We start from the raw sequence: 16,463 nt of genomic DNA on the forward strand, positions 1-16,463 counted from the left end.
TGTAATATTATTCAAATGCTTCTCATCACTTAAAGTCCTATATTTTGTCTATCTGTGAACAAATTTTCAACCAAATCGATTATGATGTATTTTGGGAATGGAGAAAAATATAAAAAACGTTTTCTACACTATAAAATTTGATCAAAAGCTTGTTTTGAATCAAAGTAACTTGTTATAATGCCATATAATGACATTTTTGAGTCCCTTCTATTAAAATATTATGTTTTTCATTGATACTTTACGATAGAAAATGCAAATTTTATATAAATAAACACCAAATCACTGTAAAATCGCATAAAATAACATTTTGAGAAAAAAAGAAGAAGAAGATTTTTTGACCTTAAATATCTTATTTTTACGTCCCGCAGAAGCTATATACCAATTTTCAGACAAATCGGAGGTCCAAAATTTTTTTTGCTCCAAAATTGAGTGATTTGAAATGGAATGACCCAAACACATTTTGAATGTCAATATCACCGACTTGAATTGATAACACAACTACGTCCAAAATGAAAATTTTACTTAATTATAACTGGTTTTATCAGTAATTTGAATAAAAGAAATAAAAACAAATAAAAAATGAAAGAAGTATTATTATTTTTAAAAGAGTCAATTATCAGAAAAACAAAAAATAAATATACAGGGTGGAGCAATAGTTCGAGGAACTCCAATTACTCGTTTGTCATAAGAGATAAGAAAAAAAGTTATTTAGGTAAAAGTTGGGGCATAGATAGGATTGAAAATTATATTAAAAAAAACTGAAAGTAAAAAATCAAAAATTGAGAAATACACTCACCAGCACAAAATTCCGCCACCCAAATTTTTTCATTAAGTTTGACAATTATTTATAACATAAAAAAGATCAAGGCAGGTTTTGTTTATATTTGATTCAGAGTTGGACCACCATCTCCATATAGCTATTTCAGCATCCTTATGCCTCATCAGTGAAGCTCAGAAGTCTCAACTCTGAAGGAAATACAAACAATTCTGCCAATTTAAGGCAAACCATCGCAATGCAATGAACCCACCTCTGAGACGCAATTTAGTGACATCTCTCGGATTACGAAGAAAACAACGAAAAGCCCCAGATACAATGTTTACTACCTTTTAAACAATTAGAATAATTGAAATAAAAATATAATAAACAATATTTTAAATCTAAGACTTTTCGTTAATAAACTGCTTTCTGGCTGCATCCCGTATCTCCGGATTTTACAATATATAATCACAAGAGACGACGAAAGTAGGAGAAAGCAAATAGAGGACGCTTAGGCCACGCATTTACCTTCCCTTCGTCAAGGAAAAGGACCGAAAGACAGTTTCTAAATACCCAAACTGAGTAAAAATGAAAAAGATAAAAAAGATCAAGGCAGGTTTTGTTTATATTTTATTCAGAGTTGGACCACCATCTCCATATAGCTATTTCAGCATCCTTATGCCTCATCAGTGAAGCTCAGAAGTCTCAACTCGGAAGGAAATACAAACAATTCTGCCAATTTAAGGCAAACCATCGCAATGCAATGAACCCACCTCTGAGACGCAATTTAGCGACATCTCTCTTATTACGAGGAAAACAACGAAAAGCCCCAGATACAAAGTTTACTACCTTTTAAACAATTAGAATAATTGAAATAAAAATATAATAAACAATATTTCAAATCCAAGACTTTTCGTTAATAAACTGCTTTCTGGCTGCATCCCGTACCTCCGGATTTTACAATATATAATCACAAGAGACGACGATAGTAGGAGAAAGCAAATAGAGGACGCTTAGGCCACGCATTTACCTTTCCTTCGTCAAGGAAAAGGACCGAAAGACAGTTTCTAAATACTCAAACTGAGTAAGAAAAATTATTTATAACTTTATTATTTTTGTGCTCCGATTTTCAAGATTCTTGCACCAGTTTGTAGGTACATGTATTTATATCGTTTGGTATTATTCTGGTAATAAAAAAATTTGCTTGCATGTCATCATACAGGGGTGAATGAATGCGTTGTATTTTCTCCTAACTTTAAAAAATCTGTGGAAAAATGAAATAGCTGATTTTGTTTTATAGTCCTGTCATATTATCCCGGAGGCATCACTAAAATTTTGTTTTTTGAATTATCTGAATATCTCTTTTCTTGTAAGAGCTGTACCATTTTTTGTAAATAAAAACACTGATTGACTCATAAAATAGAGGTTAGATTGATAGAAAAGTGAGTGTTTAGAGATTAGATATGAGATTTATTATGAGTATGGAGTAGAGTGAGTGTCAATTTTAATCACTAATTCAAATTTATCCAAATTAACATGACATTGACGTTTTTCAGTATAAAATAATAATGTAAGAATTAAATTATATAGAGTTTATTTGTAGTATTCTTAATATTTTTATTTTTTAGTACCTTAGCCTATTACTATTACAATTCATATTATTTTGCTTGTTCTTTTACTTATATCCTATCAACTCGCCTTTTTTTGATCTTTTGTTGTCACCTTTACTTTTCCCCCGAATGAAACAAATGTTATTTAATTTTAACAATTAACTGCAAACTGCAATACTAATTTATAATACATTTACCGGCACAAAATCCCGCCACCCAAAATTTTTTATTAAGTTTGACTTATAACTGTATTTTTTGTGCTCCGATTTTCAATATTCTTGCACCAGTTTGTAGGTACATGTATTGATATCGTTTGGTATTATTCCGGTAATAAAAATTTTTTGCTGGCATGGCATTATACAAGGTGAATGGAAGCGTTGTATTTTCTCCTAACTTTAAAAAATTCTGTGGAAAAATGGAATATCTGATTATGTTTCATACTCCTGTCATATTATCCCGGAGGCATGACTAAAATTTTCTTTTTTGAATTATCCGTATATCTCTTTTCTTGTAAGAGCTGTACCATTTTTTGTAAATAAAAACAGTGATTGACTCAAAATAGGAATTGGATTGATAAGATGAGAATGGTCCGCATGCAGCCCAGATCTCATTTATGGGATGAATTAAAAAAGCTATTCGCCGTCATCCTAGGCCTCCAGAAAATTTGGTACAGTTATGGCCCTGGTAGAGGAATATCGGGCTATTCCCCAGGCAAGGATAACACCTCTTTATTTTATGCTAAACAGATTGCGAGCAGTCATACCCGCTATTTAATTGTTTTGTTTTGTTGTTACTTTTGTTTTGTTTTGTTAATTTTAGTGCGTTTGATATGTTTAATTAAATAAACCTTCAAGGCAGTGTTTTTATTTACAGCTCTTACGAAAAAATAGATATTCGGATAATTAAAAAAAAACCTTAGTAATACCTCCAGGAAAATACAAAAGGAGTATGAAACAAAATCAGCACTCCAATTTTTCCACAGAATTTTTTAAAGTTAGGAGAAAAACAACGCTTCCATTTACCCCCGTATAATGCCATCTAAGCAAAGAATTTTTGTTACCGGAATAATAACAAACGACATCAATACAACATGTACCTACAAACTGATTCAAAAGTCTTGAAAATAGAAGTAGGGGAAGGCGGGGCGGAATGAAGATTGGTATTTTTAAGTATCAATGACGTGCTGCAGACTAGCAGCGATAAGTAAAAGTAGTAAGTGTAGTGTGACTGAAGACCGGTAGGCATGTTTGTCTAATTCTCTTGACGTTAACAACGTGAATCTATCGTTGCGTGGTTTTTCGCTTATAATTTGTAACTGTTTGTGATTTTATGACCAAGGTAAGTTGCACACGCTTGTTTTTTTTACAACGTTAGTTGGTAGGGTATTTATTTAGCTTTCGGTTACTCTAGGCAAACGTTTTCTATCAATCGTTTTCGAGTGACCATAGCTTGATGAAATAAATCATGTGCTTGGGGCGGAATGGGGAAATCCACTTGGGGCGGAATGGGGAAGTACCCCGTACCGCCCCACACTATTTTTATTAAACAGGAACTCTATATTTAACTATTTTTCTTCTATTTCAGATGGTTCTAGTATACAAAAGAAAGACGAATAGACAGCCATGGTCTACTAAAAGTATGAATAATGCTGCCGAAGCGGTTATTTCTGGTCAAGTAGGTTATTTGAAGGCTCCAAAGCAATTTAATGTTCTCCAGAGGACCTGGAGATATCCTGCAGAGAAAAGGAGAAGTCCGCAGTACCATATTGACAAAACGGCAGGGAAATTTTAAGCTGTTTTTACCGAAAGGCAAGAATTTGAGATCATGAGTTCTTTGAAAATTATGGAGTATCGATTATTTGGTCTAACGATGATAGATTTGCGTACCTTAGCTTATCAGTTAGCTGTAAAAAATGGCCTAGCCCACATATTTACGAGTGAAGTCGCCGGCCAAGATTGAGTCAATGGATTTTTAAAAAGAAATCCTACTTTATCACATTGGGAACCTGAGTCAACATATGGCGCCAGAGTTATGGGCTTTAATAAAGTGGCAGTGATGAACTTAGCTTAACATAACTTAACATAAAATGACTTTTCAACGGTACTTAATATTTGGACTTAATAATTACAATTATTAAGTTATTTTTTTATTAATTTCACTAATCTTGTAATGACTACCCCGTTGTGCCCCGGTGCAGGGGCAGAACGGGGCAATTGACATTGTTTAATATTTTAGTAACAAACTTACTGTTCTTGTTCTTATAAAAAATAATATTGTAATGTAATGTCAACAACATTACAATGAGTTTATATAATGATATGCAGCTTAAATAATTAATCCTAACTTATTTTTAAAAATCAATTTCAACTTAGTACCCCATCCTGCCCCGCCTTCCCCTACAAATAATAAAGTTATAAATTGCGGAGCACACTAGTTCGCTCCCATGGTCAAAAAACCCTCTTAATTACATACTAGTTCGCTCCGAAAACCATAACCTAGTTCGCTCCCGTGGTTAAGCGGATTAAGTATTTATCTATTCTATTCTAGGAAAATTAATATCAGGAAAATGGTACTGTGACTTTTGTATTTTATATTAAAAATTATATAAAATATTGGTGGTTACCTATTTATATAAATACAGTGATAAGCGCGCTAATAGCCGGCAAAATAACGCAAACGATGAAAAACATAATGAAGTTGTAAGATAAAAGAGATGAAACTAGTAGAGATGAGAAATTTAGAGGTAGAAACCTATAAATTTACATTATAATGATTGTTTCTCATCTTTAGACGTTTGGCAACTACCACTGTGACAGTGACAGTTTTTGTTGACATACTCATGTGATACGGCTAAAGGTGGGAAACAACCAATATAATCTAAATTTATAGGTTCGTACCGCTAAATTTCCAACCTCTACTAGTTTCATGCCTTTTTATTTCACAACTTACGGCCGGTTTCACAAAGTAAAATTAACTTGTGGTTAAGAAATAACCTCAAAATTACCCCAAAATATGCGTTCCAGTTTCATAATTGTTACCCTTCTGAGTATACCCATAAGAGTAACCCACTCCAACCTCTGGTTAAAAATTCTGTGAGTTAACCATACTTCGCCGTTGACCTGAAACTAAAACGCATATTTTGGGGTAACCTGTGGTTATCTCTTAACCATAAGTTAACTTTACTTTGTGAAACCGGCCGGTTATGTTTTTTTATATGTTTTTCATCGTTTTGCGTTATTATGCCGGTTATTAGCGCGCTCATAACTGTATAACGAGACAGTGAAATTAGATAATTTAGATTTAGCCCAATAAATGACTATTTTGGAGTGTAATTTTCGGCGTTACTACGGATTTGGTTGAAAATTTGGTTTTAGGTTCTACCTATCCTCCACTTCAAAGTTGGACTTGTGCCGTTGGTTGCATTTAATTGAGGGTATAAATCACCCCTTCTCGAGGGCGAAAAATCATACGTTTCAAATAAGTCCAGAAATCGATAAGTTGGCTACTTCTAAGTAACTTTTGTTCTATGTAGTTTTTTAAAGAAGTCAATAATTGTTTGACTTCTTGTTTGATTTGAATAACATCAAAAATGTTTATTTTTAAACAACAAAAAATAACACGTTTTCAGACGGTTTTTCTCAAATAACTGAAAAAATAAGTATTTTATAATTTTATCGAAAAAAAAATTCTTAGCGAAAATATATAGCCTATAATAAAATGAAAAACAGTATATTCATGAAGTGTAGGTACACACCCAGCAAAAGAAGAGTTGCAGGTAGCTTATGAAAAATGTGTTCCAAAAATACATTTATGCTGAGAATATTTTTTTCGATAAAATATTTACTTTCTGGTTATTTGCGAAATATCGTCCAAAAATGTGTTTTTTTGTTGAACAATAATAAAATAAACATTTTCACTCGCAGATAACTCGAAAAATATTGACTTTAAAAAACTCTACAGAACAACAGTTGCTTAGAATTAGTCAATTTATCTATTTCCGGCCCTATTTTAAATGTATGTTTTTTCACCCCCGAGAAGGGGTGACTTTCACCCCCCAAGTAAAAGCAACCAACGGCATAAGTCCAACTTCGCGGTGGTAAGTAGAACGTAAATTCAAATGTTCATGCAATTCAGTGGTGACACTAAAAATTACACGGTACCTATCGCCGGATTTCACGTTCCTTTACTGGGATAATAATAATTATTTTATTTACACTAAATTTTTTTCTATACAGTGATGAGCGCGCTAATAACCGGCAAAATAATGCAAAAGATTGAAAACATATTAAGTTGTGAGATAAAAAGAAGCGAAACCAATAGAATTGGGAAATTTAGCGATAAAAACCTATAAATTTACATTCGATTCACTGTTTCCCACCTTTAGACGTATTAGAGGAGGATGTCAATTAAAACTGTCACTGTCACAGCGGTAGTTGCCAAACTCGTCTGATATGTCTAAAGGTGGGAAATAATAAATGTAATGTAAATTTATAGGTTCTATCGCTAAATTTCCCATCTCCACTAGTTTCATTTCTATTTATCTCACAACTTAATATTTCCATCTTTTGCGTTATTTTGCCGGTTATTAGCGTGCTCATTACTATATTTTGAAAAATGTTAATGATTGAATTAGAAATTAGATTAGAAATTTTGAATTGTTTTTAAAAATTACTGAAATAATTTTTGTGCTTATTCTAAAATATAGATATAATAAGAAAGCAATACAAGTGTAAAAACTAACATAATAGGTATGGGATATCCTCTATCATTAGAAAATTAAACAAATATAAATTAAAACGAGGCATTTATTTTGCTAGAAATCTAAGTGAAATACATTTGACAAAATCAAATCTTCGTATTTTTACATACGTGTCAATTTGAATATCTTATAAGTTATATCTTATCGTTATAAGTTTAATATATTTTTAAGTAAGAAGTAGTGTTATATAGTAGCATTGTTTAAAAAGACTCATTCTTTTAAACAATGATAGTATTGTCATATTAGAAAAATACAAAGTTTGAGAAATATTTATTAAAAATTTTATTAATAAAATGTATCAAAGTACCTGCTTTATGAAGGCAACATTATCTATTTAAGCTGACCCTGGCTATTCATTATTATTCATTGTGTACCCAGTAAAGACATTATTCAACTATCTTTTCAAAGAAATATATGGCCGGAGCGAACTTACCTATGCCCCTTTTCTGTGGGGTATAAAAATCTGACCGCCGGAGCGAACTAGTATACGCCCATAAATTGTCAAACTTAATCAAAAATTTTGGGTGGCGGAATTTTGTACCGGTGAGTGTATAAAAAATAAAAATATATATACAGGGTGTCCAGAAACTCTACCGACAAATGAAGGCAGGAGATTCCTCAGATAATTTTGACACAATTTAACCGAATTCAACTAGTCCGAAAACGCTTCCTAAGGGAGCTAGAGCTATGTAAAAATGGCGTTTTGTAATTAGTTTTTCTTAAATACCTCCAGAACGCTTCTATTTAGAAAAACAAAAATTGGTACGCATATTTATCTTCCAGAGGTAAATCAATTCCATCTATTACAAACTAGTTCCTGTCGTAGGCGTTCGTTCTGGGTAGGATAACGGTTATTTTATCACATAACTTTTTTGTCTTTAATTTTTAAGCATTTTTGACTCTATATTATTAATTTGTAAGGTGTTCTAGTACTAAAAGGTGATCTTGCTTTAAGTCGATAGGACTCACAATTTTCTGGAAAAAACGATTTGAAAATTTTTCGTTTTGTGAATTTAAAAAAAAATTAAGAAAAAAGTATTTAGAGAAACGCAAACTGGTACGTTTATTTATATTCAAGAGATAAATCGATTTCATTAATTGCGAATTTCTAGTGCCGGGCACATGCGTCCTTTTTGGATAGGTCAACGGTTATTTTATCGCATAACTTTTTTTTCTTTAATTTTTAAGCATTTTTGACACTAGGCTATTAAATTGTGAGGTATTTTATTAATACTAAAAGTTCCTCTTGCTTTAAGTTGGTAAAATATACCGTTTTTTTAACATTTTTCAATTTATTTCAAATTAAAAAAAAAGAAAAATTTCAAATCGATTTCTTTAGAATACAATGTGTCCTACCGAATTAAAACAAGAGTATGTACCTTTTAGTAGTAGAATACCCCACAATTTAATAATCCAGTGTCAGAAATGCTCATAAGTTAAAGACAAAAAAGTTATGATAAAATAACCGTAGCCATACGCAAAACGGACGCCTATGTCTGGTACTAGAAATTCCCAATAGATGGTATCGACTTATCTCTGGAAGATAAATAAGTTTTAGTTTTTGTAACTAGAACGGTTCTGGAGGCATTTAAGAAAATCTAATTACAAGACGCCATATTAAAAGGGGTCTAGCTCCCTTAAGAAGGTGAGTTTTCGAACTAGGTGAATTGGGTTCAATTGCCTTAAAAATATCAGAGGAATCTCAGTCTTCGTTTGTCGGTAGAGTTTCTAAACACCCTGTATAAACCATAAGACATGAGTAAAGCAGAAAGCAATATGTAAAAGGGAATTAGAACGGCAAAGTGGAAAACAGTTAAAATAGATTTAGTTTAGAAAAGTAGTTTTATAATTTAGAAAAAACCTCAATCCTAGAAAGATCAAAAAACTGATAAAGCGAGGACATATAAGAAATGGACACGGCAAGGGAAAAGGATATGAATGCAAATAACTTGGAAAAAGGAGGTGTAGAGAAAAAGTAGGAAATTGAATGATGCCAAACAAAAGTTAAAAAGCAACAAAGAAGGAAAAAAGACGAAGTAAAAATAGTACCTTTCTAAAAATACAAACTTCGAATGTGAAAACCATGCTAGTAGTAAAGAAAATACAGCAATATGAATTAAATGTCTTAGCACTTCGAAATAGGCTAAAAAAAGGAGGGGAAAATAGAAAGAAAAATGTACAAATTGCACTATTCTGGAGAAAATAAGCCGGGAACAAATGGAACTGAATTTATATGGATAATTAAATAGGATGATAGGCCATTCAATCAGAAGTTTAAAGAGGAACATACTAATAGGGAAGATACAAAGAAGACTATGCAACTTAGCTTCTGCGACAAGCACACACACATGGTCAATAAAAAATACTGATGTAAAAATCAACATAAAATAATATGACAATTTCTGGGCCGAGGAGAAGGAAACCAGATAGATCATGGAATACGCTGATGACACAGTTCTGCTATCAACGGACAGGGATGTTTTGCAGGTACTCCTACATTCAGTGACGGACCACAGCCAACAAATGAGTCTGAAAATCAACATAAACAAATTCAATGGATGGTTATTAGCAAAAACAAAAATATAGCTAATAACTTGGCAGATATTAGAATAAATGGAGACATGATGCAGAGAGTACAAGAATATAAGTATTTAGGCTGCTGGGTAAGTGACAAATGGGACTTATCACAGGAAGTCAAATGCATAATAGAGCAAGTGATCAAGAATCATTTAGGAAAATGCAAAAGGTACTAACCAACAGAGAGCTAAAAATTAAGCTGCTAAGAATACTCTTATTACGCTGCTATGTGTTCAAAATTTTGTTATATGGGATGGTAGCACGGACTCTCACGGAAACAATGTGCAAACGGATTGAGGCTTTTGAAATGTGGGCTTACCGCAGAATACTGAGGATATTGTGGATGAACAGAGTAAAAAATCAAGGGGTAATGCGGCGGATAAACAAAGAAGGATATAGACTGAATGCCATAAAAAGAAGATAAAGTACTTTGCCCTCGTGATGAGAAATCCGAAGTGTGAAATACTACAGGTAATTATCCAAGGAAATATAGAGGGAAAGAGCGGCCCCGGAAGCAGAAAATCATCCTGACTTAGGAACTTCCGCCAGTGGTGTGGAGCACCACGACAGTACTTAGATAAGCTATGGACACAGTAAGGATAATGCGACTGATCGCCAATGTTCTGGCAAAACAAGGTACTTTAAGATGAAAGAAGAAATCCTACAGGAGAGCTCATGCTAATTCAGACCACTTACTAGTAACGGCAAAATTGAAAATAAAAATACTAAGAACACAAGCTGAACTAAATAATAAAAAACATGGAATCTTTAACAACTAAAGCAGAAGAAGTACAATAAATACGCGGACGATAGCAAAAGAAACTAAATAGTCGAAACTGAAGATATAAAATCTGGATGGGACAACGCCAAAACGACCGTAATAGTAGAGGCAGCAGAGGAAATAATGGGACAAAGACAAAAGAGAACGGATCAGAAAATGTCCATATACTCGAGAAAATCTAGGACTGAGCAAGAAAGAAAAGAGTAGAATGAAATGATCACATAAGCCTGACGACAACTAACAAATAGGGTAGTAACGACAACCAGAGACAGTCCCTCAATAGGAAGACAATCAGTGGGAAGACCACGAAAACGATGGAACGACAGCTTATTGAAGGCACAATGAAAAACAAACACAGTCATATCTTCACAAAGAAGAAAATCATGCTAAGAGGTATTTTATAAACCATCAATTTATATTAGAAAAATAATGAATGATCTTATTGAAATACGATAAATTAATTTTTATAATATTTTTAGGCACACAGGAAAGCCACTTGTTGTCTTTCTTGAATTCTTATTTATTTTTGTATTTTTACGTGTAGAAGAATTGCCCACATTGTTTCCTTTGTTGTTTGGGCATTCCCGTAATTACGCTATCTTCGAAAATAGTATTGTTGATTCTTCATATTTATGTAAATTAGTTACATTAACTATAGAATAATTTTTACAAAATTCTACCTGTGTTAATGCCTTTCAAGTACCGTTAACATAAAGAATAAATAACTGTTGTTTTGTTTCTGGAAATACCCTAATTGTATTTCTGTAATAATATAATTATTTGTCAAGTAGGTACTTTTACAAATTAACATATTTATCATATTTTACAGGACAATAGAAAGGAAAACAAAAATAGCTTTCTCTTGAAAAAATTCCCCAAAATTCGTTATTGTATGAAACAATTATTTACGATTGGTATTTTAGATTTTAAAATATTTTTTGTAAATATAGTGAACTATCAATACATTTTATATTTGACAAAAAACTAGAAATATAAATCACGATCTCTTCGTCTGTTTTTAAGACAAAAAAGAGACAGAATAGAAGCATTGACAGCAAGTATATGAATACCTTCGTCTTCTTCTTTTGCCCTTTAATTCGTCCAATTTTGAATATAGGCTTCTCACAGTTTTCTCCATTCGCTTCTATTTTGTGCTTTCTGTTTCCAGTGTATTTCCCCTATCCTTTTAATATCATGGGTGCCTTAGTATGTTTATAAACACATTTCTAGTCATTTTTAGGAAAGTTATATTATACGAGATTCTTTTTGTAATCTAATATATTGGTTTTTATAAAATCTCGCGTCAAATGAAAATCTTCCTAAGAGGGGCAGAGTATCACCTCAAAAGTTCAAACTTCGCTGCGTACATCTGATACTCTTTAGACTTAATAAACTATATATTTTTTGGTTAACAATCATTTTTTCTTATAACCGATTCCATAGATGTATTCATCGGAGTCGGAGCCAGATCATCTCTTTGTTTTATTTTATTGTTTTGACTCGTATGTCGGTAGTCGTATGGAAAAACTTGATATGTCTGATTTGTCCCAAAATGAGGTTATTTGCTTGATATGTTATTTAGTAACATTTATTCAATTTGGTATATTTTTTTATATTTATGTTGAAGGTAAAACAGTTAAAAAAGAGAATGAAATATATATGATATGTCACCCCTGATATTTATTAGATGGGGCAGAACTTAATATATTAGGTACTTATTTTCTTATGTTTAAACAGTTATTTATTTGTCCGACCAACTTTATTTTGAAACACTTTTTAGGGAAAACTAATCACAACTTTTAAAGTTGTGTTTAAAAGTGTCTAAAAGAAGCTTTATTCTTGTTTTTTTTTTAAGTTGCTAAACATCAAAAATAAGCAAGTTACGCTCAAAATAAAGTTGGTCTCTTTTCCTTCACGATGTCCTAAAAATCGTGAAAATCACCCCCTAATTAACATCTTACTTAAATGAAATTAATCGTTACCGCTTAAGAGTTACTCGTGTGTTTTATCTATATGATCTGTAAGTTTCATCGCTTTAAAGTGCTTATTTTTGAAAGGGCTGTAGTTGAAAGGGCTTAAACGAGTAACTAGTCACGAGTGTATGCCAATTTTGAATAGCTATATCTTAACTAACTTTTGTCTTCTAGAAAAAAATTAAAAATCCGAAACATTCAAAAAAGCAAAACGTACAATTTTTTACCCTTTAAGATTTTTGGTACCTATCACTAATTATTTTTAAGTTAGTTTACAAAAAGGTCATTTTGTCCGAAATTAAAAATCAAACCATTTTACTTTAAAACAAATATTTTTCAAAAATAAGTAGGTATTTTGAAACGATGAAACTTACATATCATATATTAAACAATAGATAGATAAGTAAAGTATCTACTTGTGAAGCCGTAACGATTAATTTCATTTGGGATGCTAATTAGGGGGTGATTTTGAGTGTAACATGCTTACTTTTGATGTCAGAATTTTTTTTAATAAAAATAAAGCTTTACTTAACAACTTTAAAAGAGTTGTGATGAGATTTCCACGAAAAGTGCTTCTTTTTTGGTGATTTCATGTTGAAATATTCGATTTGGAATTTGATGAAAGAGCTCATTTTCGATTAGCTACAACTACAACTTTACTTCTGCTGTGTCTACAGACCTCACACGTATACCATATTTTTACATTTGTATACTTATAGGCCATATTTTTACTAAGAATGTTTTTTTTATGGTTAAGTATTTAATTTTTGGGTTATTTGCGAAAAACCGTCTGAAAACATCTGAAATGTGTTTTTTGTTAAAAAATTAACACAGTCACTCACAAATATCTCGAAAAGTATTTACTTAGTGAAAGAACTCAAAAATGGAACAAAAAATATTTAGAATTAGTCAATTTATCCACTTTAGCCTATGATCATTAACAAGAAAAAGATCACAGAAAGTCAACTCTATATCAAACAAACCTATGTCGAAAGAGTGAGGCACTACAACTACCTCGGCACCAAAATAAATGAAGAATGGACTAGCAACCAAGAGATAAGAGCGCGCATCGGAAAAGCCAGATCAACCTTCAACCGCATGGGGGCTTTTTTAAAGAGCCACAACTTTTCTCTTGGTATAAAATTAAGAATGTTGAGATGCTACGGCTTCTCTGTCCTTTTTATGGTGTCGAATCATGGACCTTGAACGAAGATATTTACTGAAAATTGAAAGCAATTGGGATGTGGCTATACCGGAGAATTCTTAAAATCCCATGGACTGATCGGGTCACAAATGAGGAGGTCCTTAGAAGAATGGGGAAGAACCGAGAGGTATTAACCACCATCAAATCTCGAAAGATGGAATACTTTGGACACATTATGCGAAATGAATCCATATATGCCCTCCTACAAGCCATAGTACAAGGAAAAATATTTGGAAAGTGAAGTCCAGGAAGAAGAAAAATATCTTAGTTAAAAAAACCTCAGAACATGGTTCAAGACAACATATGTGCAGCTTGTTCGCATTTATGCAAATAAAATGAAGATTGCCATGATGATCGCCAACATTCGTTACGGATTGACACATCAAGAAGAAGAATACACTTTAGGACTTATTTGGAACGTATATTATGTTTCCACCCACGAGAAGCAGTGAAACCCACTCCAGGACAAAAGCACACATCGGCACAATGTCACTTTTTTCTTTTAAGGCGGAGACAGATATCCGCGCCGCGAACTCCGCGCCGTGTGTGCGCCGCGCGTTCGTGGCGCGGTTATTGTTCGTTAAAATTTTTCATTTTGACGATCCAGAGGAAACTTACGAACGTTTAGTAATTGTAGATAATCAGGTCTCTGTCCTGTACTTCTACTACATCTTATTTTGGTATTGTTCTGAAACTATTTTCTTGTGACATCTTATGCAATTTACTATTTTATGTGGAATAAGCCACAGTTTGGGAACATTTCGGGAACTACTTTTTTCTCTTCCCGGCAACACAAATATAATGGTAGGGGAGCCCAAGCGGGGATTTTTGCAGTTACTCTAGCGCGTCAGATTATCATATGGGGAGAAACGTGGTACCCTGCAGATGTACCTCCACCATATATTAGCTCTTAACACAGGGGAGTTCGTTCAGGGGGTCCGAAAAAAAAAATCTATCCTTAAAAATACTCAAAATTGTCAGATTAAGATAAGGTAAGTTAAGTACATGCAAAAGAGTCTATATTTCAAAAATATGACGATTTGAGCGGGGCGTACGGAAATGGATGAGTCAAAAAGTTTCACAAAAAAAAGCGAATATTTCGCGAAATGAACATCAGATTGAAAAACTTAAAACTACGTGTTCAATATTTTTCAAAAATCTATCGAAAAATATCAAACTTGACCCCCCATGGAAAGGGGTGGGGGTAAATTTAAAATTTTAAATACAAATTCCGCGATCTTTCGCAAAATAAACATCATATTGAAAAACTGCAAAATACACTTTATCAATATTTTTGAAAAATCTATCGAATGCTTCCAAACACGACCCCCCACGTAGATGAGTACGTACTTTACCCCACGTACTTTAAAATCTTAAATGGTAGACCCCGTTTCTTATTGCAGATTTGGATTGTTTGTATAAAAATAAACAACTTTTATTCGAAACATTTTTTTGAATTATGGATAGATGGAGCTATAATCGGAAAAAAGATTGTTGGAAATGGAAAATTAAATTAAAAAATGGGAAGTCCCCACTAAAATGGAAAATTTTACTTAACTTTTTTGGTTTTAGGACCTAATAATCACAACCCAATAGGTCTCCAAAGCGCTCGAGTGACTGCACATTTAGCATACTTTGCTCCCCTACCATAATATATCTGCTTGTTCCTACAACCAGAAACAAAATTAGAGAACTATAGGTACTTCCAAGTCATGTGTTACCTTTTTCGTTTTCCGGTGACACAATTGTAATGTATCTGCTTGTTTCAACTGCGTAGCTTCACTAGAAACGAAATTAGAGAACTATAGGTTCTTCCAAGTCCTGTGTTAACTTTTTCGCTTTCCGGTGACCCAATTATAATATATCTGCTTGTTCCAACTCAGTTGCTTCACCAGAAGCGAAGTTAGGAAACTATAGGCTCTTCCAAGATGTGCGTTACCTTTTTCGCTTTCCGACGACACAATTATAACATATCTACTTGTTCCAACTCCGTTGCTTCACCAGAAGCGAAGTTAGGAAACTATAGGCTCTTCCAAGTTGTGCGTTACCTTTTTCGTTTTCCGGTGACCCAATTATAATATATCTGCTTGTTCCAACTCCGTTGATTCACCAGAAGCGAAGTTAGAAAACTATTGGGTGTTCCAAGTTTTGCGTTACCTTTTTGGATTTCCGGTCACCCAATTATAATATATCTGCTTGTTCCAACTCCGTTGCTTCACCAGAAGCGAAGTTAGAAAACTATTGGGTCTTCCAAGTTGTGCGTTATCTTTTTGGCTTTCCGGTGACCCAATTATAATATATCTGCTTGTTCCAACTCATTTGCTTCACCAGAAGCAAAGTTAGGAAACTATAGGCTCTTCCAAGATGTGCGTTACCTTTTTCGCTTTCCGACGACACAATTATAACATATCTACTTGTTCCAACTCCGTTGCTTCACCAGAAGCGAAGTTAGAAAACTATTGGGTCTTCCAAGTTATGCCTTACCTTTTTCGCTTTCCGGTGACACAATTATAATATATCCGCTTGTTTCAACTGCGTTGCTTCACCAGACACGAAGTTAGAAAACTATAGGTTCTCCAAGTCGTGCGTTACCTATTTCGCTTTCCGGTGACACATAATATATATCTGCTTATGAATGTTTTTTTGATATTGATAACTATTTTCGAAGTGAAAGTCGAAAAGTCAAGTAAACTTGATTTCAAATTCGAATTGTAGCTTATGCCCAAATAAAATAGTAAATCTTATTTTTAAGACATGTTATTTTTAGTACAATGAACTAACATTTTTTAAAAAGGTCCGCAT

The sequence above is a fragment of the Diabrotica virgifera genome, chromosome 6 (genome assembly GCF_917563875.1).
Source record: "Diabrotica virgifera virgifera chromosome 6, PGI_DIABVI_V3a".
NCBI classification, from domain to species: Eukaryota; Metazoa; Arthropoda; class Insecta; order Coleoptera; family Chrysomelidae; genus Diabrotica; species Diabrotica virgifera.